The sequence below is a fragment of the Cygnus olor genome, chromosome 14, assembly GCF_009769625.2.
Source record: "Cygnus olor isolate bCygOlo1 chromosome 14, bCygOlo1.pri.v2, whole genome shotgun sequence".
Classification (NCBI taxonomy): domain Eukaryota; kingdom Metazoa; phylum Chordata; class Aves; order Anseriformes; family Anatidae; genus Cygnus; species Cygnus olor.
In genome coordinates, this window is record NC_049182.1 from 1331873 (window position 1) to 1338637 (window position 6765).

Here is a 6765-nt window from a genome sequence, read left to right on the forward strand (position 1 = left end):
CCCTGTCCCAGGGCACACCACCACCTGCCTCGTGGCTGCACAGGAGCTGCAGACAGGCCCCAGCACAGCGAGCAGAGAGGTCCCCGCACGTACCGCTGCTGCAGGCTGGGTGCTCAGCACACCCAGGGTGCTGCAAAGCCACCAGGGGCTGCTCCAGGCTGAGCAGCAGCACTTTAACCCCGCTCCCCACAGCCGTCAGCTGCAGCTGCTCCCTCACCCAGCTGGCTCCTGCAGCGGCACCCAGCAGGGTGGGATCCTCCTGGGGAGCACCTGCAAGCAATGAGCCCCCTCCGGCTGGCGGAGCTGGCAGGGCACCGAGCCCTTCCCATGCCTTGTGGCTCAGCGTGCTGCCCGTCTCAGCTGCGGTGCCGCTGCCTGCCCTGTGCCGGCTCTACCTTCATGTGGCACGCACGGATCAGAGAATGGACCCAGCCATAAAAGAGCTGGCTGCGAGCTGGGTGCGGTGCAGCTCAAGCCCCAGTCCAAGGGAAGCCATGCGCCCGCTCTCTTTGCACGTACAAGGCCAGGCTGCAATAAAAGCGCAGGCACGCAGTGAGCAGCCAGCGCTAACCCCTCTGCTCCCCGGCAGCTCCCCGGGGGCGCGAGGCGGGTGGGAGATGCCTTGCAGACGCCTCCCGAGGTGCTTTCAAAGCCCCTCTGAGCCCCCGACCGCTGAAGTGGAGCTGTGTTATCATAAGACAACTCCAAGGAGAGGAATGTTTTCCCCAAATTTGTATAACCACTGGAAAAAAGTTACAAACCACTGTGAAATTGATCTGAAGCCATGTTTCCAAGAATTAGAACCAGGGGTTCCCAAACCAAACTCCGTTTTCCTTTCTGGAGCATTTCCAGAGATGTCTGCTGCGCATTAGCCCTGGTGCGACCTGTAAGATGGATGTGAGCGCTGGCTCTCTGTATGTAAATAGTAATTTCCTCCCTGCTCTGCTCGGTTGTCTCAGACCTCGGCGTTGCCTATTTCTCTGTCTCTGCTCCTGGAAATGGGACTAAGACTTTCCCTCGGCACACAATGACCATCCTTTACACCCACTTTTACCCTGGTACCAGTTCTCCACCCGCTCGTGACTGTTCACCTTAGTGGAAATCATGTTAATTCTCATAATTACAGCAAGGGCACTGCCTTTCCTGGATAAAAATATCTTCAAAAGCAGTTAGCAAATCTCCAAAATCCTGTGGAAATCCCCACTCAACATACTGGCTTTGGCCGGAAATCCAGACAAAGCGTTTGCTCCTGGGACTGGGCGCTGGGGCCGCTGCTGCCTGGCCAGCAGCCTGCACGCCCCGCGCCCTGCAGCGCCTGCTTCGCTGATCGGTCACTCTGCAGGTCTGGAGATAGCACTTGCTGACCCTTCCCTGCTAATTCTGGGCTTGAAATTCTGTTTCCCCTTGGTATGACCCTGGGGAACGTCAGCTGAGCAGAAGCCAGGCATCTGTGCTCATGGTCAGGACCTGTGGTGCCCGGGGCAGTGGAGGGGGTTTCGAGGTGATGGCACAGCCTGGGGACCGAGAGGAATCAAATGTAAGCGGAAAAGGGAAATTGCAGTTGGGGTATGGTACCAGAAAAGAGAACAAGAACCAGGAAACAGGTTTGCATTTTGTTTTCTAAAGTTAATTAGTTTAAGAAGGAGGAGCTGCTCTGCAGGGCAGTGTGCCAGCCCCGTGCTCCTCCAGCAGACAAGCAGCCACGCCAAAAGGCATCAAGCCTTTGGAATAAAAGATGTCTTGTCCTGCTATAGGGAAGTGGCTGCTTCTGTGCTGAGAGGATTTGAGGCGTTCAACTTTTCCTCTCGCTCCCACGCCACCTGAGGAAGCCGAGGGCCCCTCACCTCTGCAGGGAGCTGGGCTGAGCACGCAATCCACCTGCAGACCGAGGCAGCTCTGTGCACGGCTGCACCTGACGGGCTGGGGTGGAGTAATAGTGAGCACCAGGCTGTACCAAACCGGTCAAGGGAAAGGCTACAAGTCAGTAAAACACTAATACCTGGCCCTATGTGGTGCTGTAGTCCTCTACACCCTGGAGCTCTGCATGGAGCCAAGTCAGAACTGGCAGTGCCCCTGACCAGGCGTGCAGGTGTCCAGGTGTGCAGGTACAGGTGTGCAGGTGTGGCAGTGAGGAACGGACTCCCTGCGTGCCCCGTGCTGCCACCTTCTGCCACGTCAGCACGTGAACGTGTCGCCCAGGCAGAAAGCCTGCCTGTCCCCCCAGTCCGTGCAGTGCTTCCTCGTGCTTCTTGAGGAACAAGGCGAAATGAAACTGCCTGAGGCATGCAGCTGTGGGAGCAGGAGGACAAAACTCTCCTCATCCTCTCAATTATTTTCACAGGCATATGTTTTGTCCTCACCTCAATTATTTTCACAGGCCTATATTTTGTTCGTTCAAGGTCACCGTGCTGGAGCGTCCTCGCGCCGCCCAGCGCATCTCAGCACATTCAGCCACCAGGGAGCGGGTGCAGTAAGCAGATCCACCTCCTCGTGCTGGCCTGGCAGTCAGAAACCCCACCACTGCATGGTGTTTGTTTTCACGGCAGTGTTTGCAGAGGACGTGCCCTTGGAGCCTGCAGATAAGATACCAGTGATTGGGAGCAATTGCATTTACTACTAAAGCCACGAAGCAGCTGGAGAGCTCTCCACGCGCTACCTGGCTACAGGCGCGCCCGCGGTGCCCTCCTCCCGCTCCCTGGCTGCTGCCGGGCGAGCGGCGCAGCCCTTCCCTACGAAGCTGCAACTCTGAAACCAACAACAATTCTTAATTAATAGGGCTGGCGCACGGGCCAGACCCGGGTTTCTTTCCTCTCCATTTTTGGTTTCATCGCTTTCCACTCCCAGCGGCAGGACGCAGGGGAGCGCGGGGTCTGCGCGAGCAGGGCTGCCTGCCTGTTTGTGTTCTCTTGGCCCAGGAGGGAGGGTTTGAAATGGGCCCCTCTTAGAATAAAAATATATTATTTACTGTACAGTTAAATATTTGTTTCCTAGTGGGCTGGACTTGAGTGAGCTGTATTTTCTACAATACTGCCCAAGTATGACTTACATTCTTTCCCCTTGCCTTTGTTTTTGTATAATTAATTTTCTTGCTCATTATGGCTTTATTGGCCATAGTGAGACTTTTCAGTGACTTTATACAAGAAAAAACAAAACAAAACAAAATCATTAAAAAGAGCAAAACCAAAGAATTTTAAATGATTTTTGAAATTGAATTCATCTTTCGATAATTTGATCTGTAGGAAGTACAGTGCCAAATTGGATAAAGAGCATTTCTTAATTACTCAAGAGCACTTCCTCATGCGAGTCCATTGGCCCAGTCTGGACACGCAATGATTATATTTTTTAATAACAGAACCAGGAGATACGGGCATGGGCCGTCACAGCCTTTGCCAGCAGATTATCTGGACCACCAACCCTTTCCCATCTCGCTTGTGTAGCTCTGGGGCGCGCGGTTATTTACAGAAGGACGGTGGCAGGGCAGGGCTGGGTTTCCGAGGGCACCGCACCGCCTTGGTGCGCACCCCGCTTCCTCTGCAGCACCAGCGCAGCCTCTGCAAGGCATTGTTCTGCGGGGACAGGAGAACGTCCCCCGGGTCAGCCATGTCTTCGTCTGCAGACGGAGTTACCGGCTGCTTTAGCACGTCGGGGAGAGGGCACGCCGGCAGCCGCGAAGCCTCGATGCCCAGGAGGGGCAGTTTGCGGGGCGTTTGGTGCGGTCGGCGTTCAGGTCGGCCCCGCTGCCCGAGCCGGCACAGCCCGCAGCGAGCCCTGCCCCGGGCCAGGTCCCTGGGGGGCTGCAGCACCTGCTCGCAGGTTTTGCCTGAGAGGTTTCAGGGGGAAAACTGAACACGCTGAAAAATACTGTCCATGCGTACTTTACATCACATTACTCATGTTCGATCTGAGGTGGCTCCACATTTCGCTGTTCTCTGGACGTCATTTCTCACAAATAATTCAGTGCAGAAAAAGGAAACATTTGGGTATTTCGGTAACCACTTCTTCTGGAAGCTGGTGAGTTCCTCCTTCGCGTCGCATTTCCCGGTGCGATGCCAGCAGCGTGACTTTCCTGCACGGTCGGGGTCCCCTGGCACCCTGCGCCCCTGCACCCACCAGGGCGCTGTGCCCAGCAGTCGGGCAGCACGGCGAGACCCCGCAGGGAGCCGAGGCGGGGGCAGGCGGCCTCGGCAGCCCCAGGCCATGCAGCAGAGACCGGGGCAGGTTTGCAGGAGGGCACTTAGTGCCCAAGACAAGGGCAAGCTGCGATTCTCTGGGTTAATTGCCAGGATGCCAACGAAGGGGAGAGACAGAGATTTCTTTGTGCCGGCTCCAAGTGCCTCTGTTCCAGGAGAACGGCTCATAACCGACCTTGCTTTGTGTGGCCAGCCCTGGCTGACACTACTCGCACAAATGGCCGAGCTGACAAAGAGAACATAAGAAATTCTTGGAGATTTTGGGCAGTGAGGTATCTCCTGGAGACAGCACTGAAGCCCCATTATTTTTTTCCTCCTGAGGTTCAGATCAGAAAACCCCACACCACAACGACCAGGGCAGCTGTCGGCAGTGAGCTGGGCGCTGCGGTGCCTGGGCTGACCTCTCTCTGCTCCCGCACACCTGGTGAGGAGCAAAGAGCTTTCTTACACGGCAGGGCAAAAGAATAAATTTGGACACATCTCCCAACACGTCTGGAGAGCCAGGCTCCTCCGCCCAGACTCCTTCCATCCCATACATTTGTGGGACCGAGCGAGCCCCTTCCAAAGGCAGGAGGAGCCTGCAGCAGCCCTCTTCTGGCAGATGGCAGATGCTGCCAGGCTGGGGGAAAAACGTACGGCGCGCCAGGAGCAGGCGGCTGGTCCAGACACTGGGCTCTGCCAGCGCCCTGAGAGCTGCTGCTCCCCCGGAATGCCCCGGGGAGCCTCAGCGGGGCAGCGAACAGGGCCAGCGTCAGCCCATGGCACTGCCCATGGACGGCCCCGCGCCCTGACAGCGCCGTGCGGAAACGGGACTCATCCGTGGTTCCGCCAGCCACCACTGCCGCTCGCCGACACCACGAAGGCTAACAAAAAGCAGTTTCCCAAGTGGGAAGAAAGTCACCTTGGCTCGGCTTCCAGCTATAAAAACTTTGGAAACCGCATAACAATCAGAGGAAAGTGATGATAATGAGTAGATATCAGCTACAGGCCTTACCTTGGGTGGTTTTTGTAAAGAAAGACAGCCATGGAAGGCTACTGAAGAACCCCCTTCGATGCACCATTTCCCTGCCCGGGGAGGTACCTGGGTGGCAGCAGCTCCCCGAGCCAGAGGTGTCCCAGGCAGCCAGACCCGGGTAACCTGAACATGGAGGTCAGTTTGGGGAGATTGGGATAACTCCAGGGAACAAGGAAAAGCAAAAGAGTCAGTGGGCAACGATGGCCTGCCAGCCTGGTGTCGGACTCAGGAAAACGATGCAGGAGCTGACGCTGGGCTTGGCGAGCCAGGAACCGAAGGGAGGAAACAACGCCCAGCAGCAGGGGATGGGGAAAAATGGGTTCTGTCAGGCTAACCTGATCTATTTTTAGATAAAACTGTAATTAAGTCAGTACTTGATAATAGCAGTACTTTTAGGGTAATAGGGCTTCTGTTATGTATCTGACTTGCAACAAACGCAACATGGCACATATTAAATGAATCAGAAGATGCCTGATGCCCCAGAAACGCAATTACAGGAGCAGATCCCTCATTTGGAGAGTGCGTCCAGGAGAGTCCTGCGGGATTCAGCTCCAGGCGCTGAGCTAGCGCAGGGTGCAAGTGCACAGCGCTGGGTTAATACATCAGGTCATCCATTACGGAACAAAGGCCGGGAGCCATTCCTCAGCAGGCAGTGCTCCCTCCTGGGAAACCGGGCTTGGAAAAGGCCTGCCCGCCGCCCCCCGCACAGCCCCGCACCGCGCCCCGCGCCCCGCCAGGCCCGCGGTGCCTCCCGCGGCCGCTCGGCGCCCTCTGCCGGCCCCGGGGCTCCCCGCGGCTCCTCGCTGCTCCCCGGAGCTCCCCGCAGCCCCCCCGAGACTCCCCGGAGCTCCCCGCAGCCCCCCCCGAGACTCCCCGGGGCTCCCCGCAGCCCCCCGGGGCTCCCCGGGGCTCCCCGGCACACGGCCCCCGAACGCCAGCCCGAGCCGCAGGCAGCGCGAAAGAGAAGCTTTTGCCCCCGTGGTGTTCATAAGGAAGGATTTCTTGCCTCCCCAGAAGGGAACAGCACATTTACTCAGTGCCAGGGAGGAATTCCTTATATATATTTAAAATAAATAAATAAATAAATAAATAAATAGGATCATGTGTTATCTACATATTGCAAAATAGCCTGAAAAGGGGTGGGTTTTCTAATTTTTGGTCCTTAACTTTTCATTTATCCAGCACGTGCCTGAGATAACCCATTGCTCTGCAAAGCAGGTCCCACCTCTGACTAAAGGTTCACGCACCGTGGGCCCTATCCCTCATCCGCTGCCTGCCCCTGGAGCCATACGACCGATGCTGGCTGCTGAAATGGCTTCAGCCAGAGCTGCGCTGCGGAGACTTCCCATGACGAGGGAAATCCAGGTTTCCATGAGCTTGTCTGGGTGAAGGTGCCCCTGTGTGCACAGTCTCCGGGCTGCGAAGAGCCCGTCCCCTCCTGTCCTGCCCCGTGTTGGCTTTACGGTGCGTGAAGTCCCCAGAGGGACCAGCCCCACTGCTCGCAGGACCCCCGGCACGCAGTGGAGCGCCGCAGCCCCTGCCTCCCCCCGGCTCTGCGCA